Consider the following 13,924-nt stretch of genomic DNA (forward strand, 5'->3'; position numbering starts at 1 on the left):
ACTCTGTAGCCCTTTCAGAAAAAATTTGCCTACTCCTAGGTTGGAAGGGGGACGGGGAACTGCTGATGCAGTCATAACAAAGGCCTTAGTCAGTCCTCCTGGGAGCTTGGAAGCTGGGATGATGCTGCAAAGTTGTCTTGAACTGGGGCAAAGGGGTAGGATTTCCCATGTGGTCTGCCCCTGGGAAGGAGCCTTATCTTGATGAGGCAGCTGGAGGACGAATGCTTCAGTCCTCCAGGGAGGGTGGGGATGGTGGAAGCATTCACTATATGAGCCTTCTCTAACTTCCTGAGGGAGAGTTTTTTGCTCTCCTTTGGTCTCCCACAGTGTGAAGTTTTTGCCTAATTAGTCCTTTACGTGCCAGTATCCTCCACTCAGCTGGGACCTACCAGGAACAAGAAGAGTGTGCAATTTCCTTTTGTGCTCCTAGAGTCTGGCATAAAGATTGGGCTCAGTAGCTATTAACTGAATGAGGAAATATTCTCGCTTTTTATAAGACTGAAATATGGAAAATAATCTGTCTAGGCATTCATAGAATAAGTGGAAGGGTTTTTTAAGAGCCAGATAACTTGTAAACCAGACCTTTGTTTATTTTCATGAAATGGATATGAACGGATGCATGACATTTGAATACAAGAAAAGTAGAATGTCCAATTTCAATCACACACTTGGATTTGGGAGAAATTCTCCCCCCTGGCTTCATAAGCTGCCCTATTAATGTTCCTGACACTTCCTGGCATGTGGTAGGAACAATATGGATTTCTCTGCTGGACTTTGATTAGCTTCATTTATCTCCACCTTCCAAACACAAAACTCACTATCTCCTGCCACTCTTCAGATGAGCCAACTTAATTCGCTTCCTCTGGACCTGAATCAGAAAAAGCTGTTAATTCTAGGACAAGGGATTCTAGACCCTGCTTACCATGAAGGAGAATATTGCTTTTTTTATTCTTTGTATTGATTGAATCTGTAGGAACAAAAAGCAAAGGTACTAATTTCTTACTATTGCTCTCTGTTAAAATTATTATCTCTGAATTGCAGGAAACATAAAGATAACGCCTGAAGTTATGATAACTATTGCTCTTTAAAAGGTCCATAGCAAGACTCTGTCTCAAAAAAAAAAAAAAATAAAAAAATCAAAAAGATCTTCAGCTGCTGGAGAGCCGAGATCATTGCTCATATTGTTTTTCAGTCTATAGTTCCTTTTACAGGGGTGTTTTCAGGACAATAACTTGTAGAATGAATTGATAGGAAGTAAAATTCTTTGTGATAAGTCCAGTACTATAACACAGTATGGGTTAAAGTTTATGCTTTGCTCCTCCAACAGTAGACGAACTGTACTTGATTCAGATATTTTCACATTCTGTAGACTTTTGGGAAGAGTTTACTGTTGGCATCATTTGAAGTTTCTACATGGTCGCTTTCCCAGGAGAAAGCTGATAGAGTGGGCTTGCAGAAAAAGAAAACAGTTTAATTTGACGGACAGCACAGCTAGATTTCTAACTCTGGATGTAGATAGACAGCAATGACAGAAGGATCAGGAGGGACTGTTCTATTCTACTGACTCCATATTTTCTTTCTTTTTTTTTTTTTTTGAGACGGAGTCTTGCTCTGTCCCTCAGGCTGGAGTGCAGTGGCGCGATCTCCGCTCACTGCAACCTCCGCCTCCCGGGTTCACGCCATTCTCCTGTTTCAGCCTCCCGAGTAGCTGGGACTACAGGCGCCCGCCAACACGCCTGGCTAATTTTTTGTATTTTTAGTAGAGACGGGGTTTCACCGTGTTAGCCAGGATGGTCTCGATCTCCTGACCTCGTGATCCACCTGCCTCGGCCTCCCAAAGTGCTGGGATTACAGGCATGAGCCACCGCGCCAGGCCTTGACTCCATATTTTCTCAACGTAGCCATTCCAAATACCTTTTGGCTTCAGTGCATACGAGCTGTATTTTAATTATATGCTTAAAATGTAATTGTATATATTTTGAGTTTGGCTATCATGATGCCTATAGTATTTTCTAGTGCCACAGTATACATTTCTAATGCACTGTATTTCACAGAATCACATATCTTGGGGTAGATGTAAACTGGCTGTCCAATATTAAGTTTTCGGCTGTCTGTCCTTTGTGCCAGAAACTTCAGGGCATCCTGTGAATACATGTGATTGTGTGTCAAGGGCACCAAACCATCTCCAGTACCTATTTGAGAAGTGTCAACTCATTTTCTGTTATACTGTCATTTCGCAGAAAAATATCACTAATAATTTTACAGCTAAATTGCTTCTAATTTAACACTCTATTTAAAGAGAAATGGATTTTTATCTTTGTGGTTTTGCCTTTTCTGACATATTCATTGAACTATAATAAGTAAAAATTTAAAAAATGAATAGTTCAGCAACTTCTTTTTGTTAATTTTCTTCACCACCAGGAGACTAGACCAGGCAATAAGATAGACATGAACAAAGTTGAGGATTAGAGGGGGCAACTGGCGAGGCAGGAAATTTCTGTACTCTTTCGTGAAGCAGTTTTATAGAAGAGAAAATTATTAGAATTTTGAGTGAATCACAGTAAAGTTATACTATATCTTTATGGTCAGGTTTTCATAATCTACCGATCTGGTAAGAAGAAATACACAACTTTTTCAATTTCCCAGTTAGAATTTGACACTGCTTACAGGTCCTGGCCTCTTTTGATCTCTCCTAAACAATCCTTTGATAACAGTGACAGCCTATGAAGCCAAACTCACTTTTTCCAATCACCTCCTACGTGAAAACAGAGATAGACTGTTTTTTCCAATCCCAGTTTGTGTTTGTCTTGAGAAATTCAACCCCAGCCGGATGAGTGGCATTTCTTACTTTGCTCAAAGCACACCCTTGCCCAGCACTCAGCCTCATCTGATTACAACAGACCACTCACAGTTACATAAGGTAGGGTTGAAGTGTGGTGCTCTCTGCCTGACACAAGCGGAGGAGAGGGAAAATGTGGGGATGTATTTCAGTTTAGCTTTGGCAGCTTTAACTTCATGCTGCTTCTGAATAAATAAAACCATTTTTTACTTCTGTTTATTTTCCCTTTAGTTTCCTCCTTTTGTGGTTCTGTTTATTTTTGGTTTGCTTTCTTATTTCCCTTGTTTTAGCTTTTTATTCACCTGTTTTCTTTTATTCCCCATAGCTCATTTCTTTTCTCTGCACAGGCAACCATTCTAATACATTTAATGTGTATTTTTTTAAAAAAGAGCATGTGTTCTTGAAAAATGTATATTGCAATTTGTAAGCATCTCCCTTCAGTTTTTGCATTTGTTATCATGATATAAATCACACCGTGTCTTATTCTTTGTTACCCAGCAGTGTGCTTTTAAGATCCACCCATGTTGCTCTGGGTACGTCTACTCCATTATTTCCAGCTGTCCATGGTACTCCTTGGTGTGTATCTGCCACCTTTACCTTTTCATTCATTCAAATTGCAACTAACTTCCTGCCACTGCAGTGAACATCCTTGTACGTGTTTTCTTCCAGAGTAATGTGAGAATTCTGGAAAAAAATAGACCCAGGAATGGAATTGCTAAGTCAAAGGGCATGCCGGCGATTAATTTGACTAAATAGTGCCACATTGCTGACAGCAGCCCTTGTCTACCTTCCCACTAGCAATGTATGAGAGTTCTAAACACAAACACACACACCCACACCCACTAACCAGAACTTACCTAAACTGGCTTCTAATTTTTGCCTTTTTTAGAAGTGTGATATAAAACTAATGGCAGTTTTAATTTGCATTTCTTTGACGATTTCATGTGCTTTTTTTTCTTAGTTCTTCTGGGTTTTCTGTTCTATAAATTTTTATATACTTCACCCATTTTTGTATTAAGATTGCTATTTTCTGGTTGAACAGTTTCTTGTGTCAAAGTGTGTGTATACTGCTAGAAGAAAGAAGGGTAAGATTTACTTCTCTTCTTTATAGCTTCCCACTCAAGGCCTCAGTAATTTTACCCTTCATCAGCCATATGAAGATATTTTTCAAAGATTCGTTGCAACTTATGACAGCATTACAGTTACCTTGATTTACTAAGAAGTTGTAGATTATTTTCTTTTTAAATACCACCCATTTGTTGGCAACTTGGAAATAGAAATGAGAATGGAGCTGTTGAAACTTTCTTTCTTAGGGAGAGTACCTCCAATTATCAGAAGGTACAGGGGAAAAAAATTGACATCCAATTCTACCTCTTTCATAATGCACAGCTGGGCTGCCCCATAGTGATGGAAATGTGAGAAGCTCTTTCCAAGCATCCTCTCTGAAATTAGGTGTTGGTTCAACCATATCTTTTGTGTCTAAACCCTCACATGTATTTCTCCTAAGATCTGCCTGATGGGCTTAGTAATAATACAGGAAATGGAACAAAATGTAAATATAATGCTGGACCAGGACTATAGTATTGATTAAAGTTGCATGATTGTTTTAAAAAAGCACTCAAATTATCTGGGGCTTGTTTCAGTTTCCCGAACTATAAATGAAGAAATAAAACTGTATGGTGGCTATCATCTTTTAGTTAAAAAAGAAAAAAACAAAACACAAAACTATTAAAGCCTTCAAACTGTTTTCAAGCTTATACATGGCTCATCAGCAGAAGTCTTCAACATGAATTTTTCAAGGCAAGAATGGAATTAGTCATAAGGAAATTCCCAAAGAGAAGGAAAATTCTCTGTAGAAGGAGACTGTTTATCCAAAAATGAGGTATAAAATGAAATACTGAGATGAATGTGCAAAATACTTATTAGAAAGCATTGAGAAATTGTTGCAGTATCCCTGCTAAAAAACATATCATGTATATGGAATTTTCCAGTATCTTCAGTAATAAGCCTTATATGATACTTCACTGTCACTGTGTTTGCAAATCACAGTGTTGAGATCAGCCTGTTGGCTGCCTAGCTGAGTGGTTTTCCCAGGTTTGATAAGAAAGCAGTCTTACATACCAATAAGTTAACTCACTCTGTCATGCTGCAACTGCCTCTCAATTGAGGCTACATTTGCATGCTATTAGGGTCACAGATCACATTCCCAGGGAATGAAAAAAATAAATCTGTCCGATTAGTAAATCCTATTCGCACCATAAATTCTTCTTTATTTGCATGAGTTTGGAGTCTGAACATTGTGTTTGCAAAGCAAGGGCACTTTACATATTCTAAAATAAGAATGAAAAGTGACTAGGGAGATAAGAACAGTATGGTAAGAATTATATTTGTGTAACGAAATTAATTCAGGAAAGCTGTTGCATTTATAACCTAGAAGACGTTGTCCTTTTCGGGGGAATTAAAATGGACTAAAATATACAGAACAGTTACTTGAAAACCTTCCAAACACATCTTTTATGTAGTGATACAAAATATATTTATTTACTTAAACAAATGGCATTTCCAAATGAACAAGAGGATAAAGTATCTTCAGCGAATGCTAGATGCTCATCTTATCAAAATGAAGCTCTGTAAGGTGTCAGAAATAGCATTCAGATGAATGGATGTTTGATGTCTCCTATTTGCTCCTCCAGTCTTACTTTCTTCCCTTCACCACCATATTGTTAACCTGCGGAGGCTGATGTGTATGGACTATATTCATGGGCTCTCTTGTCTGTCCTCTGTTTGTTGATTGAGTTAGCTAGAGAGCTCTGACAGAGACTGGGGAAAGGAGGAGAACATTTATGCTGTTACCTTTTTCCCTGAGCAATGTCTTTAGACTGTCAGTGTCCTTCCACAGAAGTTTACACCCTTTCTTATGGTGACCCAATAAATAGACTCCTCCTTCCAGGCTACAGTGACCACTCCCTAACCTGGGCCTAAACATATGAACTGCTTTCATGTTACTTTACCACTCCATGTGTTTCCACATCTTTTTTTTTTTTTTGATAATTCTTTCATTATACCTTCTTTGAATTATTAGATTTGTATTTGTCCATCTGTTTCCTGTTGGGATCCAGATTTACTGAATTTGGAAGACAAATCTTGCCCCCGGCACCTTTTTAAAGCATCTATGTCCACTTGGCATGTCCACTTGGCATGTAATAAGACATCAGGAGTGAATTGTCAGGGAAATAACAGAGTGAGGAAATTATATATTCTAGTATGTGCCAGGTACCATGAAACACTTTTTAATTGCAAATCTGTACATCCAACCCAGAGGTATCTGTAAGTTGGAATTTCTGAAAGGTAGAGAGCTTGGCTGGACTGGGGAAAGATGCTCTCAGAAGCTTTCTCTTATCGTTGGGAAATATTGCCTGTCCAGCTCTGGCCAACCTGTGAGACTCATGGAAGTTCTCTTCTTTTGGACATTTATTCATTCACCAATCATTTATTGCTCATGAAATATATGTAAACACCATACGAGGTGCAGCAGATTTGCAGCTGCAAAGTGCCGTAAAATTAACTCACTATCTAATTTTAATGTTGCAAAAATCCTCCCCATTTAACAGATGGAACAATTGAGTATCAAACAAATCATATGTTTTAATTATGCCTAAAATTACAAAGATAGTAATTGGTAGAATAAAGACTTGAACTTACGTAGTCTGACACAGTGTTTCATAGATTTCCACTATATTACCTAAGAATGAAAAAAAAATTCCTCCTTTAGTTTATTAACAGAAGCAGGACACACGCAGACACATTTAATATTCAAATTAGGGTGAACAGGCCGAGCGCGGTGGCTCACACCTGTAATCCTAGCAACTTGGGAGACCAGAGCAAGACGATCCCTTGAGGCCAGGAGTTCAAGACCAGCCTGGGCAACAAAGCAAGTTCCCATCTCTGAAAAAGAAACAAACAAAAAAATAAGGTGAACAAGTACCAAGGCAGAATTAGAGATAAAGTATATTCACCTTTAGGGAATTTAGAGCACCTCTGGTGAGGCCAGTAGAACAGGCTTTTTAAAAAAGATGCTGGAGGCCAGGCGCGGTGGCTCATGCCTGTAATCCCAGCACTTTGCAAGGCCGAGGCAGATGGATCACCTGAGGTCAGGAGTTCGAGACCAGCCTGGCCAACATGGTGAAACCCCATCTCTACTAAAAATAGAAAAAACAACCAGTCCTGGTGGCACATGCTTGTAATCTCAGCTACTTGGGAGATTGAGGCATGAGAATCGCTGGAACCTGGGAGGCGGACGTTGCAGTGAGCCGAGATCCCGCCACAGCACTCCAGCCTGGGCCACAGAGCGAGACTCCGTCTCAAAAAAAAAAAAAAAAAAAAAGAAAAGGTGCTGGAAAAGATAGGGACCCTCAGATCATGGAGGACATTAGACTGCTAAGCTATGGAATTTGAAATGTACCCACTGCTTAGTAGATATTTGTAAAAAGTGTTTGATCAGGATTGTGAGGAATATCAGTTAATAAGCAATTGAGGCTTATAAAAATTAATTTGGAAAAACTTTATAGAATAGGTTGGAGATTAAGAGAAAAAGAAATGAAAACAGACCAGTTAGACAACTTGATAAGTGAAAAATAACAAGGATTATTAAGGGGATAAGAGAATAAATTTAAAAAAATTGCAAAATAGCAATAGACCCAATGATGAATTGAATTTTAATAAATGGATAATTAATAAATGACAAAGGGAATAAATATGGAAAATGATTTCAAGGATAGAAACAAAGGAATCCAATGACTTATTGGATTTTATTTTGTTTTGTGTTTTTTTGTTTTATTATTTTACTTTTTAAAATCTTTGACTGTAGGTTCGGGGTACACATGCAGGTTTGTTACATAGGTGCATTGTGTGTCACAGGCGTTTGGTGTACAGATTATTTCATCACTCTGGTAATAAGCATAATACTCGATAGGTAATTTTTAAATCCTGTCCCTCCTCTGACCCTCTACCCTCAAGTAGGCCCCAGTGTCTGTTGTTTCCTTCTTTGTCTCCATGTTTAGATCCCACTTATATGGGAGAAAATGTAGTATTTGGTTTTCTATTCCTGGGTTAGTGTGTTTAGGATTATGACCTCCAGCTCCATCCATGTTGCTGCAAAGGACATAATCTTGTTCTTTTTTATGGCTGTATATGGTGTATATGAACCACATTTTCTTTATCCAGTCTACTGCTGATGGGCATTTAGGTTGATTCTATGACTTTGCTATTGTGAATAGTGCTGCAATGAACATATGCGTGCATGTGTCTTTAAGGTAGAACAATTTATATTCATTTGAGTATATACCCAATAATGGGATTGAGGGGTTGAATGGTACTTCTGTTTTAAGTTCTTTGAGAAATCACCAAACTACTTTCCAGAATGGATGGACTAATTTACATTCCCTTTGTGTGTTCCCTTTGGAAAACAAGTTAAGAATGCTTAAAGTCTTGACCTTGAGTTAATGGTAAGACAGTGCTTCCAAGAGCAGAAAACAAGAGAGAGAGTAATTTGTTTGAAGTGGGGGTGGGGGACAGGAAAGAAATAAGTGATTTGGATGTGGGAATGTTGATTTTTGACATAGTATGGCTTGGACTGACAGTCAGTATTGGAAATGTGTAATCATTGTCAGGAACTGGGGATAGGGGAAATGGAAAATTGTTCTTCAGTGGGCATGAAGTTTCTGTTATGCAAGATGAATAAGTTCTAGATGTCTGCTATACAACATAGTACACATGGTTAACAATACCTTATTGTGTGCTTTAAAAATATGTTAAGATAGATCTCATGTCAAATGTTTTTACAAAAAAACCTCACAAATGAACATAAGGAAATTTTTTGAGGTGTTGGATATGCTTAGTACCTTGGTTGTGATGGTATCATGGGTGTATGCATATGTCCAAATTCATCAAGATATATGCATAAATGTGTGCAATTTTTGTATCTCAATTATACCTAAATAAAGCTAAAAAAACAAGAGGACAAAGAACTGAAGTTGGAAGAAGCCTACGTTTGGCTGAGGGGTGGATGAGGAGATATGAAAGAAATAGTGGATGAGAAGATATGAAAGAAATTAGAGAAAAGATAAACTAAGATGCAGGCACAACTGAGGAAGTAAGGTTTTCAAGACAAAACCAAGTTCCTGTGATAACTGAGAGAAGGTAATTGGAATGAATAATTGATATTGAAACTTTTGAGAATCGGTGTTAGTTATGCTGATGGAATAGAAGCCAGGGGGTAGAGTTAAGGCAGCATGGCAAGGAGTAGAGGGCATGAATTTTGAAGTGTGACAGGCCTGAGTTGGAATTCCAGTTTTGCCACTTACCAGCTGTGTCAATTAGGCCATGTTACTTAAGAAATGATAAAGGGGGTATTACCACTGACCCCACAGGAGTTTGAGACCAGCGTGGACAACATGGTGAAACCCCATCTCTACAAAATATTTAAAAAGCTAGGTATGACGGTGCATGCCTGTAGTCCTAGCTGCTTGGGAGTCTGAGGTAGGAGGATCTCTTGAGCCTGGGAGATGGAGGTTGCAGTGAGCTGTGATTGTGCCACTGTAGTCCAGCCTGGGTAACAGAGTGAGACACTGTCTCAAAAACAAAACAAAACAAAACAAACAAAACAAACGCCCTGATGGATAAAGAGCCTAGATGGGAAAAGATGAAGAATTTAGGATTCAATGTACAGGAGGAAAAGTTAGTCTTAGAAAGGAACATATACTTCTTTGGTGACTATTTGGAAGGAGAAGAGCATAAACGTATTTTTAAATGCAGAGAAAGGCAGCAGTAGCTCTTTTGAAAGAATGTGTCTTCTTGGTGAAGGAACAAAGTCGTTTGCTATGTGAAGCAATGATGAAGATAAACTAGAGAAATTTGAAAGCATATCACAAAAAAGACTACAGATGTTAATAGAAAAGAATAAATAGATTGCTCATCAGGAGTGAGAGACAAGCAACTGAAGTAGGGTCAGGGTAGATTTCATGAGAATTTAGGAAAATGTAGACTGGTAACCCATTTTCTAAGAATAGTCGCAAACCCTAGGGAGCTGCTTCAGTTATCCAAGTAGAGGGGCCAGAATCTAAGGTACGTCATGATGAGAAGATTGAGAAGAATTTGAGATAAATCAATAACATGGCCAAAAATTGGCTGAGTGGCAGTGAACTGAAATCACTTTTCATATTGACTCACTAAAATTTAATCTACTATGGAGAGGGCCTTTATAAGCTTTTGAACATCTAAAGAGTTGAATAGGAGCTCCAGTTGATTATTCCCAGAAACTCATGATACGTAGAAGGGAGTAGTTAGGTCTTGTATAATGTGATAAAAGTGCAAACAAAGCAGAAACGATGAAGCATGCTTTAATCTCAAGGCACTCATGAAGCCAGGGCATGTTCCAGTGCAGCAGGGACGCACCCTAACATGCAGGCGTGTTGAAAGATGTAAGTCTCCTCATGGACCTCTGCTTGAGTAGAACATGGTATGGTCATTCCTTTAGCTCTCTGAACCAGCCTCCAAGGATAGAAAATCTTTGACAGAGAATCATGTAAAATGTAATCAATGTAAAATGAAAAGAAATGTATGACTTTTGAAGAACTTGATTTTCTTAAACTTGATAGAGGAGAAATCTCCTACTATTTGGAGTCAGAAAAAAGCAAAAGTTTTCATCACAGCAGAAGACCAATGGCAGTTTCTGAATGGAATGAACAGCCTTGGAGTCAGGGGTAATAACATCAGCACTGGGAATCTGCGGTGGGATGCATGCCTCCTAAGGGACAGTGGGTGTTGGTGGGTTACAAAACCTTAAGGCCAGTTAAACCTACTGTGCTTCCTATCTTTGTGATCCTTATTCATTTGTTCATTGATTCATTCATTTGAGTACTTACCATATGACAGACAATAATGGATTAGGTACTTGAGATTAACAAGACCATCATTTTCATGGAGCTTATATTTCTGTTGCGAGTGGGATTTGAGGGAGAGAACACAGTGACTCCTCAATCTGAAATATTTTTTATGTGTGCACGTGCGTAGGCATGTGTGTATGTATGTGTTTTGAGTGCGGGTCTAAGTGTGTGTGTGTGTATGTGTGAGAAAGAAAGAGAAAAGAGAAAGAGAGAGAGGTCAGAGAAAAAGAGAGGAAGAGAGGACAGAATGAGAGAGAGAGGGAGAGAGAGAGGTACAGGGAACAGGTAGTAACTGCATTTCCCTGGCCCTGCCAATTTCCATATAAGGAAAATAACTACCAAATTAAATATCTTTGTGGGACTACTCTTGACATAATGAAGTATAAGTTCACGAAATAACTTTTTTTTTCCTGTTTTGTATTGTCTAAGATTTCCTTGTTGCTTATCAAAAAAATTTGATATTATATGGTCAGGATTACTGTGCTGAGCTAGATACTCTCTTAATGCTACTAATGGGATGATAAATTTGTCAAAATCTTTATGGAAAGCAATTTGGCAATATATATTAACTATTAATATGTTCATGTCTTTTTAATATGCAGTTTTAAGGAATTTATCTCAAGGAAAATAACCTATGATGTGGACAAACAAATGTTCATCATAGCATCACTAATAACAGAGATAAAATGCTAAAATTTACATTATATATGAATAGAGAAGTGATTTGTCTTGTTATGGACATCTACAGTATGAATATTATGTAAATAATTAAAATTATGTGCTCAAGGAGCTTTTAATGACATGGGGCAATGTTTATGATATATGTGTTATAAAAAAGAACAAGATACAAATTTTTATATTTTGTCTATTCTTAATATTTAAAGCAGTTCTATAAAATTAGACAGAAGAAAATGGGCCACAATGCTTTATGCTTTAAGCATTTTCCACGATTTGTACGTGTGACTTTTATATTCAGAATTATCAACAAATATTACTTAAAAAAAAACCCTATGTTAAAGCAGGAGTTAAATGCCTCTATAATTATCCCACAAACCACTGGGTCCTAATCTGCAATGATCTGGAAAATCAACCCTTACACATATAACCATAATATCAATTCAAATTTTTGCTTAAGGATTCACCAGATGGCTGTATTTTAGTGCTATGAAAGCAACTTTCTTCTCTGCTTTTCTTTAGAAAGTTTGTTTTTACCTTTTTTACGTGGCAAGGCCCATCCTTGGTCTGTGCATAGTAAATAGAGTAAAGTGGTAGCAATGGCCTTCATTAGGCTTTCGTTTTGTGGGAAATGATTTTAATTAAGTAAAGAGAAAGCATGGGATATGCTATTTTAAGATTAGGGAACATTTCTTAAAATGTGGCCCTGAAATCTTTTGCATCAGAGTAACCTCTGATACTTGCTAAAATGCAGATTTCCCAGCCTACTAAATCAGAATCCTAGGATGGGCCCCAGTAAGGTATATTTTTAAAGATAAACCCCAGCTTATTCTCCTGAGACTCTCTAAGAACCAGCAGCCGGGGAGGTTTGAGGTTTAGAAATTCTTGCATGGGATCTGAATGCTCCAATGTTAATAAGTAGAATTAGAACTGTTTTTCAATTGCATAAACCAAAATACAAAACACATTGCTTCTTAGATAAATCAGAATTGGAGGATGAGGCCTACCTACTACTATACTGTAATCTTGTTAAAGAGGTTTACATTTGGGAATTTATTGAAAGAGCAGATACCAGTGGTCAGTAACATTGCTAAGAATAGCAGTAGGGTGAGTGTATAGGTGATTTGCTCTTGCTAGAAAACAGCTGTCACAAGTTCCATTTCTTCTGGGATATCCTTTAAGGTGGAATGCTTGGCAAAATCAATGTACATCGAGTCCATAACTTATAATGAAATAGGCTTCCCTGGGGAACTGTTGTACCCTGAAGCATGAGCACTAAGTCAGATACACTTGTCACTATGTCTGACTGTTTGTGTCCTCCAAAATTTATATGTTGAAACTGAGTCTCCGAGGTGATGGTGTTAGGAGGTGAGGACTTTGGGAGGTGATTGGCCATGAGAGTGGAGCCCTCATGAATGATATTAGTGCCATTAAAAGAAGTTCTACAGAGCAGCTTTGCCCCTTTTACCATGTAAGGTCACAGTCAGAAAGTCCTGTCTATAAGGAAACGCACCTTTACTAGGCACTGAATCTGCTAGCAACTTGGTCTTGGACTTTGCAGCCGCCATAACTGCAACCAATAAATTCCTGTTATTTATAAGTTACTCATTATATGGTATTTTGTTATAGCAGCACAAATGAACCGTGAAACTATGTGTCTGGAATATGAAAAGAACTTGAGAACTTAGGTTTTTCTTAGGTACAAAGGAGATAATACTAGTACCAGATTAGTGATGAAAAATGTTATGCAAAATATTTAGCACAAGCCATGTTATGTAGTAAGTAGTTCTAAGTGTTTACAGTGATGACTTCACAAGAGCTTAGCTGTAAAAGTTTGGGAAGTCAGGCTTTTCTAGTTGGCTTGGAAGATCATGTTAGTTATCAGACAAGCCAGGGATTTTGAGTAACCCCAATTCTTGAGGGGAAGAAAGTAGAGTGGAAGAGGAGCCAAAATTACTAATAGTCCTTCATCTGAGCTAGATTTTTGATATCTGTTGGTTTTGTGGAAAATCCAAACCTAATGTCATTTATTGAAATTCACTGTCTCGTGGATGGTCCAGGACTGAATTGAGTTATGTAAAATACCATTTGTGGAGTGATAGTCATTTGTATACCTTTTCAGTTCAAAACAAAGTCAAAAGTCTCTCTCTCTCTCTCTCTCTCTCTCTCTCTCACACACACACACACACACACACACACACACACACACACAGCCTTAACCCTGGCCACCTCTATATTATCTCTGGAATCCCAGATTCTACAAAACTATTTTAGTTTCTAACAAATGTCTTGGTCTTTATGATGGTCACCACCATGAAACACAGTTACTTTACGCTTTCTTGCCTTGTTCATAAATATTCCCCAAGTAAAATTACTTATTACACTTTTCCCATTTAAATTTGCATTGGCTAAGCGAGAGGCATCTCTAAAGATTGCTCAATTTTAGGAAAATAACCATTCCCCAGAA

The 13,924-nt window shown here is 38.0% G+C and overlaps 1 protein-coding gene across 1 annotated transcript in view; it reads left to right on the forward strand.

Moving 5' to 3' along the window:
* Positions 1–13,924, forward strand: part of PLCZ1 (phospholipase C zeta 1) — a 170,252-nt gene that overhangs the window by 102,162 nt on the left and 54,166 nt on the right. The gene's annotated exons all lie outside the window — the stretch shown is intronic.

The sequence above is a fragment of the Symphalangus syndactylus genome, chromosome 5 (genome assembly GCF_028878055.3).
Source record: "Symphalangus syndactylus isolate Jambi chromosome 5, NHGRI_mSymSyn1-v2.1_pri, whole genome shotgun sequence".
Taxonomy (NCBI): Eukaryota; Metazoa; Chordata; class Mammalia; order Primates; family Hylobatidae; genus Symphalangus; species Symphalangus syndactylus.